Raw genomic sequence first — 10,856 nt, 5'->3', positions numbered from 1 at the left:
CAGAGGCTATTCTTGAGAATCTTAGAATCTCTTCAGACTACGTGGCAAGGGACTACATGTTTCAGCCTCCCTTTTATCTAAATAGACCCATGTAACTACTCACTTCTATTAATAGACCAAGGTCACTAAGAATCAGGTGTGCTTTCTTTACTGGTACTCTTTCTTTTTCTTCCAACTAGATATTTGCATCCAGGATAACCCTGGAAGACACTTGTTGAAAACAACACACCCTCTGCCAGCTTATAGCCATTTACTACCAACTGCACCCTCTTCCTCTCCCCAAACAAGAAGACCAGCATTAAACTATTACATGAGTAAGAAATAAAGTTTTATTATGTGTTACACCAATAACATTGGGTTTTCATTGTTGTTATAGCAGCTGGAATTACCTGAACCAACACAATTAAATTTAATGATGCAGGATTTTTAATGCCTTGCTTATCTTTCCTCCTGCATTATTTTTGATGTCTGCAGGATTCATCATATCAGGGGTGATACAACAGTATGAAGGAGAGTCGCACCTCAAGTCTGACAATTATTCCCTGATGAGTAGACTAAAAAGAAAGGGGAGATGAAGAACAATTCTAAAATGCAGAATATTATTCTATAAGGACATTAATCATTTTTTTCTTTTTATAAATCCTAGTAGCATGTAAAATTAAAAATTGGATGCCTGAAACCCTTGGGAAACAACCGCTAGATCTAACTTAATCTGTTAGTTCATTTGCTACTAACCAAATATTTAACAAATATGTATCTTAAGCACTATGTGGAATTATGAGTAAACTTTTTTAAATGTCCTCTAGAAGTGACTAATACAGTGGTATTAGCTATAAAGATATTAAGGCAACATTGCCCATAAAAGCAAAAGAAACAATATCAGTGTTCAATAACGGAACGGTATCGTGTCTGTTCTCCCCTTCTTTTGTTAGCAAGAGAATGCTGGAGTATGAGCTGATCAAACAGCAGCCCAGCTAAAGTCAATATTTCCAGTCTCTCTTGAGATAGGCGTGACCATATAGCTAACTTCTGGCCAGGGGCTGTTTTAACAAAAGGTTAGAACAGTGTCACACTTCCTCAAGCCCTCCCATAAAGATATCTTGGCTAGATGGTGGAGCCAATTCACTGGCAAAAACCAGGTCTTCATGTCCTAGCCCATTGTTTAAATGATCATAACATATTGAGTTGAAAAAGAGGGGAAGAATAAGAGAATAAGAGAGGCCAGTGATTGCCAGAAATTTTGAAGCACGAAATTTGTGCTTGAGCTGCAACTAGGCCATATGCTCTTGACACAGCAGTGCCTCTTCTTTGTCTGTGTGCTCTTGATCTCCCCTCAACACAGTGCTCTGCAGACTTCTCTCATGAATTAGATCACCCTTTAAATAAACACATAGCCAGCTTTCACTGAGGTTTCCTTCCCCAGGCTTAGTGTTACAAATTAAGATCTCCAATGTTGACAGATTGGAGCTCCCACTCCCCCTTAAAATCCTCTCATAAATTATCTCTTGTTGTCTATTCTGTAGCCTTTTCAGCTGTTTTATAGCCTCATGTGAGTAAGAGAGTTCAAAAGTTGTGTCAGTTGTTTACAGGCATAACAGGTCTATCTCTCAACTGCTAAAAATGAAATATAGCATCCATTATCTTGCTTTAACTGAAAGGGAGCCAGGACAGATTCCATTTTAATACATGTGCCCACAAATAACAGAAAGCCACAAGCTAGGGAAAGCAAACAAAGAAACAGGGAGTATTTCTTAAAAGGATATATGAATAAAAAGGAGGTGTCCTACTCCATATAGCAAAAATGATTTTGAAAAAGAACAAAGCTGGTGAACTCACATTTCCTAATTTTAAAACTTACTGCAAAGCTATAGTAATCAAAACAATGTGACACTGGCATAAAAATGGACAAACACACCAATGAAATAGAACAAAGAACCCAGAAATAAACACTTGTGTATATGGCCAAATGATTTTTGACAAAGGTGCCAAGTCATTCAATGGGGAAAGGAGAGTCCTTTAAACAAATAGTACTGCGCAAACAGAATGTCCACATAAAACAGTTGAAGTTAGAAACTTACCTAACAGCATGTGCAAAAATTAACTCAAAATGAACCAAAGACTTAAAACTATAAAACTCTTAAAAGGAAAAGCATAAAGCAAAATCTTTGCAACACTGGATTTGGCAATGCTTTTTTGGGTATGACACCAAAGGTACAGGCAACAAAATAAAGAATAAAGAAATTGTACTGCATAAAAATTAAAAGTTTTGTCGATGCCAGCAGGATAAAAAAGCAACATGAAATGAGATAAAATGTTTTCATATCATATATCTGACAAGGGATAAGGGACTAATATCAATAATATTTAAAGAACTCCTAAAACTCAACAACAAAAAACAAACAGTACAATTCAAACATGGGCAAAGGACTTGAATAGACATTTCTTCAAAGAAAATATACAAATGGCCAATAGGTACCTGAAAAGATGCTCAGTATCACTAATCATTAGGAAATGCACGTGAAAACTATAATGAGATATCATTTCATACTCATTAGGACGGCTACTATTTTTAAAAAAGAGACAGAAAATAACAAGCGTTGGTGAGGATGTGGAGAAATTAGAACACTTACACACTTTTTATGGGAATGTGAAATGGTCCAGCCACTGTGGAAAGCAGTATGGTGGTTCCTCACAAAATTAAAAATATTAGCAATTTCACTTCTGGGTCAACCTATAAGAATTGAAAGCAAGGTCTTGAAAAGATATTTGCACATTTATGTTTACAACAAAAGGTAAAATGTGGACGTAATTCAAGTGATGAACAGATAAACAAAGTGTGATGTATGTATGTACACAACAATAGAATATTATTCAGCCTTAAAAAGGAAGGAAATTCTAATATATGCTACAACATAAATAAACTGGAGCACATTATGCTAAGTGAAATAAGCCAATCACAAAAAGACAAATACTTTGTGATCCCACCTATATAAAGTACTTAGTGTAATCAAATTTATAGAGACAGAAAGTAGAATGGTGGTTGCTGAGGGCTGAGGGTAGGGAAAATGGGGAGTTATTGTTTAATGGGTATAGAGTTTGTTTTATAAGACGACAAGAATATAAAAATGGATGGTGGTGATGGATATACAACCTTATGAATGCGTTTTAATCCACTGAACTCTGTACTTAAAAATGGGTAAGATGGTAAATTTTATGTGTATTTTACCACATCCAAAACAAAATGGGGAGAAAAAAGGGCATCCTATAGCTTCCAAGGGCAGGAATACAGCCAGACGTTAGGAATAGAAAGGAACTTGGTGCAGAGAAGTCAGGAATCTGGAATACTTCTCTGGATTCTGAGTTGTTGGCTCCTGCTTTTCTCTGAGTAACTGTTTTATTCTTTTCTATCAGTATATTTGCTTTTTCTGTTATTCATTCCACATGGTTAGAGGTGGATGTCTCAAGGCTCTATAGTTTTTGTATATTCCATATTAAAGGAATTATCTAGAGTAAATTAGAATTTTTAATCTCAATATCAAATTTCTAACCGAGAGAATGTGATTAGCTCAGCTTAAATCAGGTGTCCAGTGAACTATGGATATGGGGCGAGGGATAAGACCTGACTCCCTGAAAACTATCCTGTGAGTGAAGGCTTGAAGGTAATGGGTCATTTTTAGCTGGATAGACACCTCAAAGTACCACCTTCATATATGGCAACAGACTGTGGCAAATTGAGAGACATAATCAGCAGGCCTTGAAAGCCAATAGAATTTAAAGGACTTAGAGAAGAGCAGGAGGCAAAAATGCTGAAGGTAAAGTCAGAATAACTTAACTCTGAGGAAAGGGAAAAGGAAACAAAAGGATAATACTTTTAGTGTGAATGTATTGAGTTTAAGATTCTGATGTCAGATCTGAAGAGCAGTTGGTAAAATGGGCTAGAATTCAGGAGAGTATGAGAGTTGGATATATTAATTGTTTTATTTATTTAAATGAATAATTAATTCTGAGTGCCTGCTTTTTGGTCGGTGCCCTTTAAGGCTCTGGGAATATAGCAATGAACAATAGAGTCAGGTGGTCTTCACCCAGGTAGTTGTATCCCCCTTGGTTTCATTAATAGGCTTAAGAAACTCCATGAACCCCTTCAAATAATGAAAACTATCTGTATATGCTTAAGTGTCTCTTTGAAGGAAGAAAGTCCCTGGATTTTCACAGAATCTCAAAAGGGTACATGACTTCAAAAAAGTGAAGAATTACAGATATAAAACTATATTTAGACACTAAAAATAAAATAGGAAGAACAGAAGCTGTTTATTGACAATGTCTTGATTAACACCAACATTGACAGTGTGGGATAATGAAAAGAAATTAAAAAAAAGAGTCCACGACCAATCTAGAAAAATAATATTTTGAAACATTATCCAATGTGTTCTCCTTCTTACCACTTCCTTTTTATATGTAGTTAACTGTAAACCCTGATGTGAGGACTTAATGTGTTCAGGAAACAAAGAATAAAAGGGAAGAAATCCAGCATGAAAAGAGTCAGATTATTCTTTCTGAGTTTCAAAAGAAGCTCTTGAAAGCCAGTGATAGGGACAACTTTGAATGAGAAAGGTTTTTCTTTTTCTTTCTTTCTTTTTTTTTTTAAACCTCCTTCCACCTCCTAAGAGTCTGGTAAACGCAATATTTTCTTTAAACTATAGAATTTGTGACAATTCATGATCGTTCAAGAGAAGATTTACACCATAGATAGAGAGAAGTAGGAATTTTTTTTGGGCTGACGGGGAAACCCGGAGAGGAATAGAGAATAGCAATATGATTGGATGCTGATCTCAAAGTCAAAACCTGGTTGGGAGTTGGAGATAGCCAGATGGGTTTGGAGACTGAAAACCAAGGAGATGTATGTTCTTTTTTCAAACTATGGAAAGAGATAGCATTCTTGAGGGTCTCCTGCCAACACGGAGTAGCCAGAGGAAAGAAAACGTATTTTGAGGGCAGATATAGGTGGAGAGTGGGTTGAGATAGCCTCTTCACACTTTCTCCACCTACCTCCCAGCCCTCTTGAATTTTTTCCTTGAGATATATGAGATCCAAAATTGTTTTCTGTGTCTAATGAAACATTAGAAATAGCTGAGAGTTGAGAGGTAGTGTTCTGCAAGGGGTTACCACAAAAGATGATGGGTCAAAATGACCAGTTACTAAAGAATAAAATGAGGCCAGGAGAGCCTTTTGCAGAAACTGCAGGGTGGCCAGCAAAAGCCGTGAATGCAAGGAGGATGTGACTAAGCCTGAAAGGATCACAGTGCCAGCCACCCTGAGGTAGGAGTGAGTCAGCAGAAGCAAGCCGCTGAGTTTCCAACAGCAATCATCATGCACTTGCACAAGAGGGAAACAGGAGCGTCATCAAAAGTAAATTCCAGCCGAGACGTTCTCTCCCATATGAGAAGCAAAGGTAAGTCCCTCTGAGCTTTGACCAAGTCTGGGAAAAAGGAAATGAGAATGCATAAGGCAAAAATCAGAGAAATGTGTTTTAATCAAGAATAGCTTCGGTGATCCTGATTTGATAAATTTAAGTATTTTACCATTAGTGAGCATGGGAGTCACCAGGTTCATTTGGAATGAAATAGTATTTCATCTTTGTTTAAGCTACATAGTGTGTAAAGACTACAGCTGCTACAATAGAAGTTAAATCAGGAAAGTCAGGTGCCAGAAATAGAAGAGGGGATTTCAAGAAAGAGCACAGGGTCAACTCTAACAAATCCTGAAAAGGTTAATCAAGAAGTTTTGCATCTTGGTGAGAGTGGAAGCCAGACTGCAAGTAAGAACTGAGTGAGTAGTGAACAGAGAAAGTGAATGTAGACTACTCTTTCAAAAAAGATTAGCAATGAAAGAAAGGTGAACAATAGCAAAATTTCCCTAGTCTTAGTTTTCTTATCCGTGAAGTAAAGGAAAATAATAATTATTAATGTAAAGTTGATATTAGAACTAATGTATATAGCAGGCATAGCAGAGTGTCTTACACATATCAGATGTCTTATTAATATTTGGTTTCACCCTTCATTTCACCCTCTTTTCTTTCTCTTCTACTGGGAATGGAACAAGTCAGCAATCTTCTTAAAATACGTTCTCACGTGTTTGAGCATTGTTATTGTCAACTCTCAGCCTTATTTATTTGAATAAATAATACATACTCAGAGAGACATGATATTATAGGGCTAATAGAAGTCTCAGGTAATATCATTATAACTTAAGAAAGTAGAGATTCAGGTGAGTGAAGTGAGATCTCCACAATGACATGAACAGGTAGGAGAGCCAGAACTAGAGCAAAGATTATTGTTTTCAACTACACTGTTCTTCCACTTAGAGTTTGATCATTTTCTGAATAGTATACTCACTTTATTAGTCCAATCTTAAATTTGTTCTCACACTAGCATGATCTAGATCCCATGTATCTTATACATAATTTAAAGTGTTAGATTTAATCAGAACTCGAGAGATACCAAACTACATCCCTGTCTTAAGTCACCCTTATATGCATGATATAGCAGTCTGTGGCTTGGCATGATTAGATCTTAATTAAACATTGGTAACTACCTTACACATTGGTTCAATCTGGCATCAGTGAACTCCCTCAGGTGTGAAAGAAGAAACGTCAAAGATGATTTTTAGTGCACACAGGGTATTTGGCACCACTAAAAATCAAGGCAAACTGGGAAATATGAAAAATATGTCTTTGCCATGTAGCTGCCCTGTGGGACTCCCTTACTTTTTTCAAAAGAAGATATTTGTAAATAGAGCAATTGGTGAACTAGAAATGATCAGCCTCCAGTTTCCAGTGAGATGTCAAATAACCTCATTTAGTCTATGCTTCAAGCTAAATACCACTCATCATGATCTCTAGGCACTGGGCTATTGAAGAGACCAATGCCTCATCTCTTATGAAAAAGAAAAATAGAGAGATTAGGCATGAGCATATCTAAAAATACAGATTGGAGAAACTATGAAAGATCACACTCTACTTCTTTTTTCATTCTAACAAATATTCATAATTTTTATGACTTAAGATTGCTCTGTCTACTTAGAACTTTGGAATTTCCCCTCTATTAACTATGGTCACCTCCTACATTGACCTGTGGTTAGTAGCAATAAATATTTGTAGGATGCATGAGTTTTCTGTTATCTATTCTGCTGGTTATTCTCTTTCTGCTTTTCCTCCTGTCTGTTTGTTACCCATCTCTGCTCTACTCTTTATCTCTGAAAACTGATTCTTGCAAGCTGCACTCCACAGGCTCCCTTCTAGGCTGGTTTATAGTTGGATTTAGGCTGGTTTATAGTTGGGTTTAGCCAGTGGGAGGTACTGGCAATATATTGGAGGGAAAGGAGAGAGAGATAAGGGTATTTCTTCCCTATTGGCTATCTGCTTTGGTGTTATGATGTTGGTGCTCCTGTCACAGGAGTGCTGTGATGGACATTCTTCACTTAACACTCTTCCCTTAGAACTATTTTCCACTTTCCTTGGCCCTGCATGGGGCCCCGAAGACTGATCTCTGTGGATTATATCATTCCCATTCCCTTTGGCTTCCACTTGGGTTCAGCCAATGGGAGATATCAGGAGGAGACCAAGGAGAGGGTGTTTTCTGTTGCCTCACTTTGGCGCTGTGATTCCAGCTCCTTTCCTCCATTGATTACAGATCCAGTCAAACAGCCCCTTCTCCATGGCTTCAGTTCTAATTAAGTTCCAATGTTGTCATAGGCCTAGTGACGGAATGGTTTCCCAGTGTTGCTTGTTGGATTCCTTAATTATGTCTATTTCCCTATAAACAATCCTTTCTTTAAAATCACTTTGCTTAAAACATCTGAGAGGAATTCTATTTTCTCCTGGGATCCTGACTGACACATCTGAAAATGGAAAGCATGATCAAAGTCCAAATTCTATACCCCGTTTCCCAAAATGTTTGACAGGAGAGACCCTCAAATGGAAGAATAAAGGGCAGCATCTGGAAAAAGTGGGATGGTAATTCCTGGAACAGGGAGATGAGCTTGAAATAAGAATGTGATGAGCTTGAGCCAATAAACTGACTAGGACCAACAATTGTCTCCCGGGATATTACACTGAAGTTCTGGCCATACTTGTCAGCTTCTTTTGGTTCCTGGAATCCAAAGACTTATTGGGTTCTTGGAACGTGTCATTTCTGCATCCTGTAACAAAACTCACTCTCTTCCATCCTCCCTGTGGCTATCTCATTCTCAACCTCAGGCCTGGGCTTTAATATTACTGTCTCAGTGAGGATCTTCTGACAATGCTCTCTCAGGTTAATATCCTCTGATTATCCTATACATCAGTTCATTGTTTGAGCCCTTTATAAGATTTTTAATAATGTTTATTTATTTTATGTTTTTATCTTTTCTGTCAATTGTCTCCACTAGACAATTGTATATATGTCCCCACTAGAATGTATGTTTCATGAGGATAGGGACTATGACTTGTTCAACATTATATCCCCAGAGCCTAAAATAGAGCCTGGAAAATGAAAAATAATATTTGTTGATTAAGTGAAATAATGAAAGAATTGGAGAGAGAGAGGTGGCATGCATACTATATTTTTCCCTTTACCCCAACTAATTGCAGGCTACTGAGGCCACTACGAATATCACTATGCTCCCCTAAAAACCCATTCTGTAAATACAGAAAATAATAGGTTGAAATACTTGAGCTAAGGACCTGACTAGAAGAATGTTTGGGGTGTAGTGATAAAAATATAGGCTTTGGAACTAATAGCCATATATTAAATCCTGAATCTCTTAGTCAGTAGCTCTTTGGCCTTGGCCAAGTCATTTGTTAATTCTGAGCCTCAGTTTCTTCATCCATAAATAGAGATAATAATTTTTACATGTGTGATTGATGGGCAAGTACTTGGCAACAATGTGCCCTCTGTAGATGCTACTGCAATGGCAATACAATTACTCTTAAATACAATTTTTGTTGTCAACATTTTCATTGGTCAACAATCTTGTTTATCTCATTCATTATTGTATTTATGGTGTCTATAATATTGCCTGACACTTTCAGATGCTCAATAGATATTTGTTGAATGAATATCTGTGCTTTAAAGGTAATACATTAATGACATGTATTCAGACAATCATGTATTCTGACATTTTGGTAAGCACTTTATATGCATCATGTCATTTTACATCTACATGAAGTAGACACTATTCTTTTTTTCCATTTTACAACTAAAAGAGCCAAATGTTAGAAAAAGGAATTATTAAGTAAATAATCTAAATGCCTTCTACTGCCATCCCATCAACTCCAACACCTTATGAGGAAGACAGGTATTAGCAGCTTGACACACTCTTTCCAGAAAGTTTCCAAACCACAACTTTAGTGTTTTCAAGTAGGATGATAACTTACTTCAAGGATTTTCCCAGGTTCTAAATCTAATCTCTTATATTGCAGTTCCAAGGCCATTCAGTGTGTTTATGCACTTTCATTCCAAACCTGCATGTTATAATACATAAAAACTTTGAACGATAATGTGGCCACTAAAAGACTTACTTCTGCAGGGTAAATAAATTATTAATTTTACTTAGAATACATTAAAAATACATTAAAATAAGATATCCATGATGCCTAAATTTGGTGGCTCAGCTAAATCTCTGATATACAACTAGCGTAATTAAAAAGGATGGGACTTAGAGTTAGATAGCACTGGATTTGTAGTCTGGCTCCACCACACCACACACTAAACAAGTAATCTTGTCCAAGTTAGTTAGACAATCTGAGCCCCAGTTTCTGATCTGTAAAATAGAGTTAATGCCAGTGTCACTCAGTGTCTATACGTATTAAATGGATAATCTACATAAAAGCAATTTACAAAATCAAGCACATGGTGAAGTGTTCTACATAAATGCTCAATTTTCTTCCCTTTCATCATTTTATAATTGCTAAGAGTTGTTGCCTTAGCAATCAAGTAAATATTGTATATTCCATGTTTTTAATCCATTTTTTCACTTGGTCTTCAAGGTCAAGGTAAAGCACTTTAATTTAGCAATTTTGGAAACAGTTCTACTGCTACTATTGTTATTATGTCTTTTTCTCAATAAACTACAAACCTTAGGCTTCAGAATTTCACACCATGTTTTTGTAAACAGGGAATTTACTAAAATATAAACATGGAATAATTAGAATATATGATTTTTGTCTTTTGGCATATTATGTGTGGATAAAACTCCTTGGACCTGCTAAAATAATCCCAAAATTTTGGAGTTTTTTGTTTTTGTTTTTGTTTTTTTTCCCCAAGACCAGAGATAGAAGATTTCATTATCTAAAACCAACACATAATGCTTCAGATCAGGGCAAACTCTGATACTTTATGTTCAGGATCTTTTGCCAAAAGGTGTTTCCTTTGTTGATTCATCAATTACGCACAGTGCTCTGTGCAAGGCACTGTGTAGGGCCCAGACCATGCCCTCGGGAACCAGACCATCTCCTGGACGGGAGAGAAAAGCATGTATTTTACTAGCCATGATACAAGGTAAACTTTGGTAAGTACCACAGGGGTGATGAGGTAAAATATTCAGGAATTTCAAACGAAGGAGAAATGTCTCCCACTGATGGAAGACTTTGAAGGGCTTTGTAAGTTTAGTGATTGGTAAAGGAAGAACTTGAAAGATATGCCATTAGATCAGGCACTGAGAATACATTGGTGATCCAGATCCTGAATCATGAGGAAAGAGAGCTTGGGTGACTGCAGTACTTTCATCTCGGGAGCCCCAGAAGCTCCAAGGACGCTGTTAATTATAGGCCGGTAGGGGAGAGCACTTCTGTTCATTTGATCCATCCTCAGTTATGGTGA

At 36.8% G+C, this 10,856-nt stretch overlaps 1 protein-coding gene across 2 annotated transcripts in view; it reads left to right on the top strand.

Moving 5' to 3' along the window:
* Positions 1 to 5,303: 5,303 nt before the first annotated feature.
* The window catches only part of IFNE (interferon epsilon), a 107,983-nt gene continuing 102,430 nt past the window's right edge, over positions 5,304 to 10,856 (top strand). Inside the window, exon 1 of one of the 2 annotated variants that reach the window (XR_012094800.1) lies at positions 5,304 to 5,449. The gene's annotated coding sequence lies outside the window, so the exon portion shown is untranslated. The remainder of the gene's footprint in view (positions 5,450 to 10,856) is intronic. The other variant, XR_012094799.1, reaches the window with a different exon arrangement.

Source organism: Chlorocebus sabaeus, chromosome 12, assembly GCF_047675955.1.
Source record: "Chlorocebus sabaeus isolate Y175 chromosome 12, mChlSab1.0.hap1, whole genome shotgun sequence".
Lineage (NCBI taxonomy): Eukaryota > Metazoa > Chordata > Mammalia > Primates > Cercopithecidae > Chlorocebus > Chlorocebus sabaeus.
This window is presented reverse-complemented; position numbering and strand designations above follow the sequence as displayed.